Genomic DNA, 14,891 nt, shown 5'->3' on the forward strand with positions numbered 1-14,891 from the left:
GCCATTTCTCCCTATTCCTGAGGTATGAAGTAATTGTTGATTACAGAAAATCATCACAATGTCCTAAAGGAAGAACATTTGAATGGAACAGGCTGAAAAGGTGGAACAGCAAGCAGTTTCTCATTGCTTTTGCATTTAGGGAGCTGAGATGCACCTAGGCACCATACTGACAGATCAAGGGAACACTAAAACATGGAATATAAAAGAGGTTTCCTCAAGAGACAATTCAGCTGTACATTAAACCACTTCCATCTGAGAGGCAAGACAGATACAAGGCTCAAATCATCTGTTTCTACAGATGTGCAGGGTTTTAGGTATTCACAAGAGTTTCTGAGTCTCATCTGTGTTCACCAGCTTTGTTTTCCACTATGTTTGATTTTCCAAACTTCTGTTGAATTGTATTTTTCATACACCCTCAAGTATGAAAATGCAATCCAGAGGAGCTTCCTCAATCTCATCAAAGTCTTTAGCTCTAGAAAGATTGCATCCAAATTCTGCTTGGTGTGAGCAAAGTCTAACAAATATTTTGGGTTCACATTTCATTTGGCTTCCTTTGACATGAGGAAGTGTCTCTTCCAGCTGCTGTTAACTAACAGCAGAGGTGAATCTGTTCCCTCTGCTAAATCTGAAATTAGATCTATCACTTTCATTGGGTGAAACCAGAGCCCAGATCTATCACTTCCACTAGATGAAAATGGTAATCAAGCTACTTTTAAAAGCATGCAGATGTTCTGCTACATCTAATGTCACAAGGCCAAGTGCAAGGTCCTGCACCTAGGTCAGGACAACCCTCAATGTCATTCCAGGCTCATAGCAATGAGATTGAGAGCAGCTCTGAAGAAAATAACTTGGGGGTGCTGGTGGATAAGAAGCTGGACAAGAGCCAGCAATGGGCACTTGCAGCTCAGAAAGCCAATGGTAGCCTGGGCTGCATCAAAAGCAGCTTGGCCAGCAGATAGAGAAAGAGGATTCTGCCCTTCTTAGACCTCACCTGCAATGCTGTCTTCTACTATGGGACCTCCAACAACCAGAAATATGGATCTGCTGGAGAAGAGGCCACAAAGGGGCTGAAGAACCTCTCCTATGAAAACAGGCTAAGAGACTTGGGGCTGTTCAGCCTGGAGAGAAGAAAGCTCCAGAAAGACCTTGAAGTTGCACTTCAACATCTGAAGGAGACCTACAGGAATGCTGGGGAGGGACTGTTCCAAAGTGCCTGTGGTGGTAGGATGAGGGGCAATGGTTTGAAAGTGGAGCAGGGGAGATGTACGTTGGACACCAGGAGAAAGTTCTGCATGATGAGAGTGGTGAAATACTGCAATAGGCTGCCCAGGGATTTGGCTGAGGTCCCATTCCTGAAGACATTCAAGATCAGCCTGTTCTACTTGTAGGTGTCCCTGCTGAGTGCAAGGGGTTTGGACAAGATGCCCTTTGAGGGTTCCTTCCAACCCAATGCAATCTGAGAGTTGTTGTTGTTCATAATCTTCACATTAGAAAGAGAAACAGCTAGTTTAAAAAGTTGAAAGTGCTCCACATGTTGAGGTAGAACCTCCTGTATCAGAGCTTATACTCACTATTCCTTGCCCTATCACTGGGCACCACCCAAAAGAGCCTGGCACCTTCATCCTAACATCCACTCCTCACATATTTACAGACATTAATCAGATCTGCTCTCAGCCTGCCCTTCTCCAGACTAAACAGCCCCAGGGCTCTCAGTTTTTCTTCACAGTAGATATGTTCTAATCCCCCAAATCATTCTCTTAGCCTGCACTGGGCTCTCACCAGCAGATGCCTGTCTCTCTTGAACTTACCAGCTAGTTGGTGCCTATCATCCTTCCCTAACTAGCTGAATTTTTCCTTTAACATTACTATCTTCTGCAAATTTCTTCATACTGTATTTTCTCCTTCTCTTGGCTCCACTCCTCTGACCATAGAGAAAGTTCCAGAAAAAAAGTTTGCTTTGGACTTCCCTTGCCACACCTGAGTAATTTGTCTGTTCCAGCTGTCAGCAGACTTTCCTCCTGAACATGAGATTCCATTATTAGGTCTAAGAAGCAAGAAGGAAGAAAAACTTTTCTTTATTTTTTCACTTGCTCTCTCTGCTTTATTCTCCTCAGCTGCTTTTGCACTGACTGCTGGGGCTATATTTTTACTGACAGCTTTATTCTTCCCTTTCCCAGGCTCACTTAGTGGCTTGTTCTGTTGCAACTTAAGAATGGTGGAGGCCAAATTTCCTTCAACACTTCTGACCAAAATCTCCTTGCCTACTAACTGGGCCTTTTCTCCCTTCAGCCTCATATCTGTCTCTCACATCTACCCAAGCAGCCTGGCATGAAAGGACACCAGCTGCTGTCCTTAAACTCTGACATCTGTCTCCGCTTCTCCATCAAGTTCTTTTTTCCCCAAGCATGAAAACATTTAACACATCAAACTGTCCTTTCCCCCTCCCCTCCTTTTTTTCAGCCACAATCATAATACGAACATATTTTGCCAAGGGTTTGTCTCTAACACTGCCTGTTTAGATTCTGAACAAGTGAAAACATAATTAAGACCTAACAGTTTTATTTATTAGCTCAGATCAAAACTGACAGAGCTGGATGAATAACAGACAGAGAAGCAGAAGCAATCTGGGGGAAACAAGCTAGTAAAAGGTTAAAAAGAAGACAGATAAGAAAATGAAGGGGATAAATGTGTTTCAGATTGTGTTCTTTTCATCCTCACCCTCACTGAATTTGTATTAAGTGCATGAGAATCTAGAAGCAGAATTAGTAATTTTTGTTTCATATTTAATGGCTTAAACAATGCACTCAAAGTCTGCTATCGAAATTAATTCTGAATCATTCTGGCATTTTGGTGATAGCCAAATACTCCTCTTCATTTCCACCCTATCACATCACCACCAGCACAAACCCTTTCAATCCAGACTTCTATCCTAGCAGGCTTTTGCATGCATTTCCCTAGAGAAAGGCTGAGCCACGGTGGCATTCTGAGCAAGGGTGGTAGCACCAGCACTGCTCAGGCAGCATCTGAGCAAGACTGGAGCTTAGGAGAAGGCTGGAGCTGGGTAAGAGCAGGAGCAGAGCACAGAATGGAAGTGGACCCAATCAGTAAATGGAACAGAGGTGATATTCTGTGACAGAAGAAACATGACCAAGAGCAGGAATCAAGTTGGAGAAAGGAAAGCAAAAGATCCTTTTCTCTAAGATGGAAAGACATGGATTCAATGGATGGACCACTTGGTGGGTAAGGAACTTGCTACTCAATCATACTCAAAGAGTTGTGATCAACAGCTCTATATCCGTGTGGAAACCAGTGACAGGTGAAGCTCCTCAGGCTGGCTTCCCATCACTGAAGGGATCCTACAAGAAGGTTGCACAGGGACTTTTCATAATGGTGTCTGAGACAGGACAACAGGGAATGGTTTGAAGCTGAGGGAGACCAGGGTTAGATTGGATCTTGGGAAGAAGCTTTTCAGTATGAGGGTGGCAAGACCCTGGATCAGGTTGCCCGGATTGGTTGTGGATGCCTCCTCTCTAGGAGTGTTCAAGGCCAGGCTGGATGAGGCTTTGAGCAGCTGAGTCTAGTTGAGAGGTGCCTGGTCATGGCAGAGTAGTTGAAATAGATGATCTCTGAGGTTCCTTGCAAACTGAGCCATTCCTTGATTCTATGTTTATGAGCTTAATAATGATGTAGAGATGAGCTGAAGCCTGAAAATGTGTTAGATTTGAGCAGGGGCCAGTGCTGTGAAAGACTGCTTGAGCAGGAGTGGGTTATGAGATGATGCCCAAGACGAGAAAGAGAATGTCCAAGATGTCATTCTTAGCTGGGACAGCAGTACCATGTCAGCCTCAGGAGGTGATAGAGCCAACACAGCAGTTTGAACAGGGACAGTAGAGCTAAGGCAGTCCAAGATGTAGGCCAGGAGCAAGTTACAGCCAGAGCAGGGGCTGGAGCTTGTAGGCTGCTAGAAACTGGACCAGACTGAGTAAGAACTGGAGCAGAGGCTGAGCATGCTACGTATCAAAGTATTGAGGGTGTTACCATGCTCCTGATGGAAGGGGCACATTTTATCACACAAAGGTACCCAGGTGCAGCTGCCACTCATGTAGCCACATAGGACACACTCCACTATAAGGGTTATCCAGCTGTGGTTTACATGAATGCTTTTATTATTTGCTATATATTAGGGTGTTTATTTTCTTAAGATCTATTCCTTTTGGCTTCCTGAAGTTTGAAACCCACCCAGCAGCAGCAGCACACTAACCTATAACTGCTTGCATTTAGCTGACTCCTTTCTCCTTATTTTTAAGGGCTTGCAGGATTTCATTTGATGCACCCTAGCCCAGTCCATAAAATTAAAACATTAATAACTGTCTCTGAGTGTTTAACCACATGAACTCCTTTTTTAAATGAAGCTGTTCATTAAGGCAAGTCATTTGCATATTGCATGGCATGCTGCTGTGGAAGGGAGAAAGGCTCATTCATACATGATAGTGCTCATTCTATTATGCCTCAGACTCGTGGCAGCACTTCATTTGCAAATTCTATTTTTAATGGTTTCTAGCTCAGATGTATAATCTTCCTGTGGGTTGAAACTTGAAAAGAATATCTCCACTCCAGAGTCCAGTTAAGCACCAAATTTCAGATGAAATCAGGCTTACCACTTCTGTAAATATTGTGCAGACCCACGACACATTTGGCTGTATTCTTGCCAGCTCTAACAAGCTAAGAAGGGATTGGGTCTTTGAATAAAAGACCTCCTGAAGAATAATGTTGACAATAGAAAAAGCATAGATCAAGTTGGTAAGATTTAGTCTTGGAGGTTGGGAAGAAATTCTTGACAGTGAAGTTGGTGAGCGTCCCAGCCCAGAGGAATCCTGGGCAAAGGAAGTTTGGATTCTCAGGCACAGAATTAAGGCACAAATGGTGTCAAATGCATAGGCTAGCATTATTGCATTCAGATGACATACACACACGAGGACAGGGATGGGGAGAGGGAGAAAGTAAGAGAGGCAGGGGAGAAAAGAGAAGAGAAAGAAAAGAAAGAAAGAAACACCCCCACGCAGAGAGAGGAGAGGTCACCCCAGAGTCATTTGGCATGCAGAAAGTCCATCTGAGCGAGAGGGAAATTCAGGACTGAGTACAGACAGAATGTTCAAGTAGCATTTCTCAGAAATCTAGCTCAAAACAAGTTTTTCCTGAGATGTTGGGACATATTGTTTATCTCAGTCTCTGACAGTGAGACACTGGAGCAGGCTGCCCAGGGAGGTTGTGGATGCCCCCTCCTTGGAGGCCTTCAGGGTCAGGTTGGATGAGGCCTTGAGCAACCTGGTCTAGTGGGAAGTGTCCCTGCCCATGGCAGAAGGATTGGAACTGGATGATCTTTAAGGTCACTTCCAACTTAAGCCATTCTATGAATCCATGAAGTGTCAGATGTTGTAGCTGTTGGCTGTTGACATCAAGACAATATTCAGAGATTCACAGAATGAAAGGGGATTGGAGAACCTCTCTTAGGAGGAGTGACCGAGAGACCTGGGGCTGTTTAACCTGGAGAAGAGAGGACTGAGAGGAGATCTTGTCACTGCTTACCAGTGTCTCATGGGTGGAAGTCAAGAGGATGGGGCTGGGCTCTTGTTAGTTGTGCCCAGTGATAGGACAAGGGGAAGTGGGTACAAACTAGAACACAGGAGGCTTGACCTGAACTTCAGGGGAAACTTCTTTGAGAATGCCAGAGCACTGGAGCAGGGTACCCAGACAGGTTGTGGAGCCTCCATCTCTGGAGACTTTGAAAACCTACATGGAGGTTGGCTCTAGATTAAGCTGCTCTAGGAGGAAGATTGGACTAGATCTCCAGAGGTCCCTTCTAACCCCTACCACGCTATGATTCTGTGGAGTGAACCATTACTGATATTTCCAGGACCCAGCACTAGCTTGAGTCCACACATGGTGTGCTGCTCAACATGTTTCCCTGCCTTTGAACCGGTTATTCACTCATGAGCTGATCTTTCCTTCTGGTAATTTAGTTTAGACAACGAATCAGAAGGACAAAAAGTCAAAGCCATACTGGAATATGCTAATTACTAAAACCAGCAAGGTGACCTCTATTCCATTCTCTAACTGTGAATCCAGGGAAGCTCAATAAAATCTCACAGATGTGACTTCCTCCTTGCAGAAGCAATGTTGACTGTACATCCATTGGATCACATTTTTCCATATGTCTTAGAGCTCTGTTTTTCATTACATTTTCTTCCAATTTATCCACTAGATAAATCAGATTTTCTGGTCTGTTGCTCTTCAATAGACTCCCTTCTCCCTCAGCATAAAAAAACAAACAAAACAAAAACCCAAACCCACAACCCAAAACTTCACATTGCATTTACAATTCTCTGTTCTTCTGGTCCTGAGGTTGATTTGAAATTAACACAACCCTTGCAAAAGTTAAAAGATCAAGGAAAATGTTGTTAGATTTTTGCATATAGTTTCCAGCCCTGTAAGCAGTTACAATCCTCCAACTTTGTCACCATCTCCAGTTCTGGTGCGTCCAGCATAAGAAAGATACAGAACTGCTAGAGAAAGTTCAGAGGAGGTCACAAAGATGATCAGAGGGCTGGAGAATGTCACCTGTGGGGACATGCTGAGAGAGTTGGGAATGTTTAGCCTGGAGAAGGCCCAGGTAGACCTTAAAGCAGCACTGCAGTACTTGAAAGGGCTAAGAGGAGAGCTGGGAAGAGACTTCTGACATGGGCTGAGAGTCACAGGACAAGGGGAAATGGTTTGAGTGGAGACTGAAACTGAATATGGGGAAGAAATTCTTTCCAGTGAGGGTGGTGAGACACTGGAAGAGGCTGCCCAGGGAGGTTGTGGATATCCCCTCCCAGGAGGCATTCAAAGCCAAATTGGATGAAGCCTTAAGCAACCTGGTCTAGTGGGAGGTGTTCCTGCCCATGGCAGAGGGTTGGCACTGGAAGATCTTCAAGGTCTCTTCCAACCCAAACCATTCTGTGAATCTGTGACACTTAAAAGTCTGGCAGATACATTCCCTCTAAAAATATCAACAGCAACTTCTCTAAAGCTTACTAATGATGACTACCAAATCATTCTTTCTCCTTTTTCTGGTTTTGCCTTGCTTTCCAAGAGTGTTCCTTTAATTTCTTTACCATTTGTTGACTCTATCAATCCTGTAATGGTCACAGTATTTGGAAAGAACTTTAAAGTGTTTGGGTTATGATGTCATTTTTTTTCCCTTTTAATATTTCATTTTCTTTCAGTAAGTTTTGGGGTTTTCTTTTAGTAGGTTTTTTCTTCCTTTGTTAAAGGATTTTTGTGCTAAAGTTTTCAATTCCTACCATGTCCTTTATTCTTTCAGCTGGACACACCTCTTATATAAACACATCCTTAATTTATAATACCCTTCTTTGCAGAATCACAGAATATTAGGGATTGGAAAGGATCTCCAGAGCTCATCAAGTTCAATCCCCCTGCTAAAGCAGGATCACCTAGGGCAGGTTGCACAGGAATGCGTCCAGGTGGGCTTTGAAAGTCTGCAGAGCAGACTCCACAACCTCTCTGGGCAGGTCTCCAGCATCCTCATTATAAAGAAACATCTCCTCAAGGTGAGATGGAGTTTCCTGTGATTGACTTTATGTCTATTGTCCCTTGTCCTATCACTGGGCACCATCAAAATGAGCCTGGCACCTTCATCTTGACACCTACCCCTCAGATATTAATAGACATTGATAAGATCCCCTCTCAGTCTTCTCTGCTCCAGACTAAACAACCCCAGGTCTTTCAGCCTCTCCTCATAAGGAAGATGTTTCAGTGCCTTCATCATTCTCATAGCCTTCATCTCTCCAGTATCTCCCTCTCCCTCTTTAACTGAGGAGCCCAGAACTGGATACAATATTCCAGAAGTGGTCTAACTAGGGCTGAGGGGAAGGACAACCTTCCTTAGCCTTGTTGCTACACTCCACTTAATGCACCCATCACTGTCCATAGAGAACATATCAAGCAGCACTCCAGGGTACTTCTCTGTGGAGTTACTCTCCAGCAGGTCAGCCCCTAACTTGTCCTGGTGTGTAAATGAGAAATCTCTCTCCAATAGCCTGGGGTTTTGGAGTTTTTGGCTGAAGAGATGAGGGCTAGAAAATACATCACCACACAATATTTGGCAGATGAGCTGGCAGCCAGCAGTTGATGAATTCTTCCCTTCAGTTGTTCCTAAAAGATACCAGTTCAGCTGTTCTCATCTCATTCTGATGCAACTGCAGAAGGAGCTGGGAAGACACACTGAACAAGAGAAATAGCTGCTGAAGGAAATTAAGCCTTCTTCTGAAATGGTCAGCTACATGACCTTGCAAAGTTACTGAAGTTCTTTCCTACTGTGAAAAGAGACGATACAACTGCCTAGCTGATACTGGTGGTATAAGGATCAACTGATGTGTGTGGTGTTGTTCCCTAACATAGAGTGCTCCAGTGTTTTCTTCAGATCTAAAACAAGTTCCACCACACATTCCCACAGACTGCATTTGGTTGTAAGGGATCCTCAAAGGTCACCTATTGTCTAGTCCCTCCCTGCAGTCGGCAGAGACACCTCCAACTAGAGCAGGCTGCCCAGGAACACACAAGTTTCACCTTGAATGTCTCCAGAAACAGGGCCTCAATCACATCTTTGGGCAACCTCTACCAGTATGTCACCACTCTCATTGTGCAGAACTTCCTCCTGATCTCCAACCTAAAAGTCCCCTGCTCCACTTTCAAACCACTGTCCCTCACCCTATCCCTACAAACTCTTCTCAATAGTCCCTGCCCACCCTTCCTGGAGGTTCCCCCGCAGACAAAAGGAACAATGATTGACCATAGACTTTACAGTCTGCAGGGAACAGTTCATTTGACCAAAGGATTAAGCTGAATCTTTGCACCATAGTTTTGCAGTATGATTTTTACAGGCACCACTGGAAGTAAGCAATAACAGAAATTCACCTAATGCTGCCAGCTCTGCTACACTTTTCCCCCCACAACACTTTCTGAAGTGGTTTTACTCAAAGGCTAAGGAGTCTGCAGGAATTGCTAAGCTTTCATGTGCATCCTTATACTAAATTCAGCTGAATTAAGTATGTAATGGGGGTCAAGAGTTGGAATAAGAAAGTTAGGACAGGCTTCTTTTATCAACTTAAATCTGTATTCCATTTAACCATGTCTATATTCCAGGCACACAGGAATAAACTGATTACTCCTTACCGAGCTCAAATTATTCAGAAGGCCTGGCAGCTGAAGGAGAAGCTGAAGGCAATGTTTCCTTGGCAAACTAATGGAGGTGACTGTTGTTTTAAGAGTGAGGTTATAAACCCACAATGCTACAGACAATGAGCAGCCTTCAGCTCTCACCAAAAAAAAGAATTCTCTTACTTGAAAATAAGCAACTCGAAATTTTAGTTCCATTTGTAGAGAAACAACTTCTTCAGCTTCCTGATTCTATGCATGTCACTAATTCAGCTGACTTAATTGGGTCTGCTCACTCACTTAAAATTAAATGTGTACTTAAGTGCTGGTTTGATTAGCTTCTTCATGACTGTGGTGGAGTAATGTCTCATTCACAGCTTCACAGATTGCAGCAGCTTGGAAGAGACCCTCAAAGGTCATCCTGTCCAATCCCCCTGCACTCAGCAGGAACACCTCCAACTAGAGCAGGCTGACCAGGAACACATCAAGGCTGATCTCAAATATCTCCAGGAATGGGGCCTCAACCACACCCCTGGGTAACCTGTTCCAGTATTTCACCGTGCTCATTGTGCAGAACTTCCTCCTGATGTCCAACCTAAATCTCCTCTGCTCCACTTTCACATCATTGCCTCTTGTCCTATCACCACAAGCCCTTCTGAACAGTCCCTCCCCAGTCCCCTTCAGATACTGAAATGTAGCTCTAAGATTTCCTGGAACCTTTTCATCTCCAGGCTGAACGACTCCAATTCCTTCAGCCTGTCCCCACAGCAGATGTGCTCCAGCCCTTCGATCATCTTTGTGTCCCTCCTCTGAATCCCCTCCAGCAGGTCCATGTCCCTCTTGTGCCAGGGTCACCTGGGGATGGACACAACACTGCATGTGAGGTCTCACCAGAGGGGCAAAACCACCTCTATCCATCTGCTTGACACACTGACCCTATCTTATCTCCACAGGTCACAGAATCAACCAGGTTGGAAGAGATCTCCAAGATCATCCAGTCCAACCTAGCACCCAGCCCTAGCCAGTCAAATAGACCATGGCACTAAGTGCCTCATCCAGTCTCTTCTTGAACACCTCCAGAGATGGCAACTCCACTACCTCTCTGGGCAGCCCATTCCAATGCCAATCACTCTCTCTGGCAACAACTTCCTCCTAACATCCAGCCTAGACCTCCCCCAGCACATCTTGAGACTGTGTCCCCTTGTTCTGTTGCTGATTGCCTGGCAGAACAGCCCAACTCCACCTGGCTACAATGTCCTTTCAGGTAGTTGTAGACAGCAATGAGGTCACCCTGAGCCTCCTCTTCTCCAGGCTGCACACTCCCAGCTCCCTCAGCCTTTTCTCATAGGGTTTGTGTTCCAGGCCCTCACCAGCTTTGTTGCCCTTCTCTGGACACATTCCAGCATCTCAACATCTCTCTTGAATTGAGGGCCCCAGAACTGGACACAGTACTGAAGGTGTGGCCTGATCAGTGTTGAATGCAGGGGCAGAATAGCCTCCCTCATCCTTCTAGCCATACTGTTCCTGATACAGGTCCTCCTAAAACCCACATGCCCAGTCTAAAGCATCCCTCCCCAGCTTTCCCATAGGTCTCACTCAAATGTTGAATGCATTTTAGGAAGTGCTTTTATTCTAACTATTGCATATTTCATTGAACTTGAGAAAAGATTTCCTAAAAGACAGTTATGGACTTGTTGCCATCCCTGTTTAGACAGTTGCACCCAGGGATGGACACAACACAGCAGGTAAGGTCTCACCAGAGCAGAGGTGCAGAATCAGCACTCTCAACCTTCTGGCCATGCTGCTTTTGATGTATGTTTGTTTTCAGTGTTTCCCTAATAGGGCTACTATCAATGTGAACTGTGGGTGATTGATTTTCTTGTGTAAAACGGAGTCATTCTGCTAATGAAGGGGTTTATTTCAGAGCTATTTCTGTGAAAGAAGCCATTTGCCTCTTGGCATCCTCACACCTAACCTCACAAGAAGACTTTTTTGTGTCCAGTGGAAATCTTTCCAGTGACTGGCACCTGTACACCAATACATTTCTTAAAGTGTCTAAAAGAATCTAGTTCTACTTTTTGATTATTGTTACTTCGATGTTTACTCCTAACCACATTGTAACCCATGGAATACACCTTGGAGGACCTCTGCTATCAGGATAGGCTGAGGAAGATAGGGGGTGTTCAGCCTCAGGAAGGGAAGACTCCAGGGGGAGCTTAGAGCTGCCTTGCGGTACCTGAAGGGACCTGACAGGAAGGGTGCAGAGGGACTTTTCATGAGGGTGCCTAGAGACAAGAGAAGGGGGAATGGTTTGAAGCTGAGGGAGAGCAGAGTTAGACTGGATCTTAGGAAGAAATTCTTCAGTAGGACAGCAGTGAGACTCTGAAACAACTTGCCCAGGAAGGTTGTGAATCACCCCTCCTTGGGGGTGTTCAAAGCCAGGCTGGATGATGTCTTGAGCACCTGAGTAGTTGAGAGGTGTCCATGCCTATGGTGGGAAGGTTGGAGTAGATTATCTCTGAGGTCCCTCCCAATCTGAGTCATTTTGTGATTTAGTCATATTCCCTCAAAGCCTCTAATTAGAATTATGGATCTTTTCTCTCCAGCCGTGGAGCTGCCCTACCAATCCTGGCTGCATGCTGCAACTCATCTGTGTCCCAAGAATGCAAAATTATTCTATACACAGGTAAACAGAAATTGGTGATGTAAAAATACCAAACTATTGAAACATTTTTCAGATCTAAAACTGGAGCAGTAGTGTACTGTGCACAGTCACAAAAAGACATGAATCATTTATTCCCTGAAATAAAATATGTGGGGAAACACGGTGGGTAGCTGTGCATCATTACACACACATGAAGTCTCCCAGTGTTAGCAGGACCAGCGTTGGACTAAACCATCACTAATTATTATTTAAAAGACAATAAACTCAGGCATATAGCAACAGTCCCCTGCAGCCCAGAAGGCAACTGTGTGCTGGGCTGCAGAGGAGTGTGGGCAACAGGGCAAGAGAGGGGATTCTGTCCCTTGACTTTGTTCTGCTGAGACCTCACCTGCAATACTGTGACCAGTCCTGGTGTCCCTGGTATAAGAGGGACATGGACCTGTTGGAACAAGTTCCAGGAAGGGCCATAAAGATGACCCAAGGGCTGGAGCACCTCTGCTGCGTGGATAGGCTAAGAGATCGTTCAGCCTGCAGAAGAGGACTTCAGGAGAATCTCAGAGCTGCCTTTCAGTACCTGAAGGGATCCTACAGGAAGACTGCAGAGGGACTTTTTACAAGCATGTGCACTGAGGCAGCAGGAGGAAATGGCTTTATATTGAAGGAGGATAGGTTTAGATTGGATCTTAGGAACAAATTCTTCACTATGAGGGTGGCAATCATCTCTGGATTGTCCACAGAGGTTGTGGATGCCCCTGCTTGCAGATGTTCAAGGCCAGGTTGAATGGGGCCTTGAGTAACCTGCTCTAGTTGAGAAGTGTCCCTGCCCATGGCAGGGAAATTGGGTTAGATGATGTCTCAGGTCTGTTCCAGCCTAAATCACTAAAGGTTTGCTCACAAAACAGCCTGGCATGGAAGACTGCATCTAATCTAGGAATATACTCCCAAATGAATCAAAAAGCCTGGACTTAAGTTTCAAACTTAAGAAAAAAAATCACCCTCTCGCATTTCACTAGGGAAAGGCACTTCACATGCTAAGAATGATTCCACTTAACATTCTGAAGCCCTGCTCATATAGTTCTAAACTCCTGTCATCATGGAAAGCTCTGAGGAGAGCTCTCCCTGCCAGGATGCACTGGAGTGGCTATCACAGCAGAAGTCATCTTTTCCAGCACACCCTACTAAAGGATTTCTGGTATTGCTATGGAAATCACTCAGAACTGCACATCATTAACCACACTGAGTGGGCTGCAACACAGGATATACTGAATGAGATGCTGCACTGCCAGAGAATCATGGAATGGTGTAGGGCTTAGAAGGTCCCTCCCAACCTGGCATTCTGTGATTCCATGAAACCAACATCAGGGACCAGATAACCCTTGGGGTCCCTTCCAACCTGGCATTCTATGATTCCATGAAGCCAACATCAGGGACCAGATAACCCTTGGGGTCCCTTCCAACCTGGCATTCTGTGATTCCATGAAACCAACATCAGGGACCAGATAACCCTTGGGGTCCCTCCAACCTGGCATTCTGTGATTCCATGAAACCAACATCAGAGACCAGATAACCCTTGGGGTCCCTTCCAACCTGGCATTCTGTGATTCCATGAAACAAAACTAGACTGGTTTAATAATATTTGTAGCACTGGCAAAGTCCAGAGCACAGGGAAATGTGTAGCTGTTTACAAGCAGTCTACTGCAAACTGTGGTAAAGTTTATCTCCTTGTGCTTTATTTCTCCTGTCATTCTCACTCTGTCCATGTAGTGATGCACTGGAAACATTGTCCTCCTTCACCATCCTGAGCAGTTGCAGCTCATTCCAGCCCTGTCACAGCCCATTTCTTTCACCCACACGCAGCAGTTTTCTAGCACAGGCTGTTTAGGAGGTAGCTGCTCAGCACTTTTGTCAGACTACTCCCCAGATTCTCTGAAAATCTCAGTCTCCTGGATCAGCTCCACATTTTGAAGGCTCACGTGTGGCCATGGCTCAGACAGAGCACAGTTGTCAGCTCAGCCAGCACATTAATATTCACATTGTGTCCCATCCCTTGCAGCTAGCATTTAAGCCTTGAGAACAGTGGAAAGATGCCTGGGAGGATGGGCCAAGATATTATTTCCTCCCTTAAACAGCAATAAAAAATTAGGGTATCAGCTCCCAGCACACTCAGCTGTTAATTTTTAAAAGCAGAACTCTCTAGGTTATCTTAAAAGCTACAACAGCAAATACTGCAGGTACAGCAGAGAATATTTAACAGTAATGGTAAGTTTCACACTTAAATTACTTGAAATAGACACTTGTGTGTGTCTGCCTGTGCTTGGAACAGCACAGACTCATGAATGATTGCCTTCCCTTCCTGAGTGACCCTTCCCTGCCAGTGGCATCCTGAGGTGCGTGAAGCAAAGTGTGACCAGCAGCTCTAGGGAGGTTCTTCTGCTCTGCTTTGCTGAGACCACACCTGCAATGATGTGTCCAATTTTGGGTTCTTCAATTCAAGAGAGAAAGGGATCTGCTGCAGAGAGTCCAACAGAGAGATACAAGGATGACTGGGGGACCAGAACACCTCTGCTACGAAGAGACACTGAGTGCCCTGGAGCTGTTTAGTCGTGAGAGGAGAAGGCTGAGAGGTGATCTGATCAATGCCTATAAATATCTGTGGGGTGGGTATCAGGATGAAGGTGCCAGGTTCTTTTGGGTGGTGTCCAGTGATAGGACAAGGAACAACAGGTACAAGCTGGAGCACAGAAGGTTCCATCTCAACACGAGGAGATATTACTTTGGTGTGATGGTGCTGGAGCCCTGGAGCAGGCTGCCCAGAGAGGTTGTGGAGTCTTCTTCTCTGGAGACATGCAAAACCTGTCTGGATGTGTTCCTGTGTGACCTGCCTTGGTGACCTTGGTCTGGCAGCAGGGTTGGACTGGACAATCTCTGGAGGTCCCTTCCAACCCCTAACATTCTGTGATAAAGTTTGATGTACAGATGAAAGCAATTGAATCTCCAGGTTTTATCTAAG

The sequence above is a fragment of the Pogoniulus pusillus genome, chromosome 25, assembly GCF_015220805.1.
Source record: "Pogoniulus pusillus isolate bPogPus1 chromosome 25, bPogPus1.pri, whole genome shotgun sequence".
Taxonomy (NCBI): domain Eukaryota; kingdom Metazoa; phylum Chordata; class Aves; order Piciformes; family Lybiidae; genus Pogoniulus; species Pogoniulus pusillus.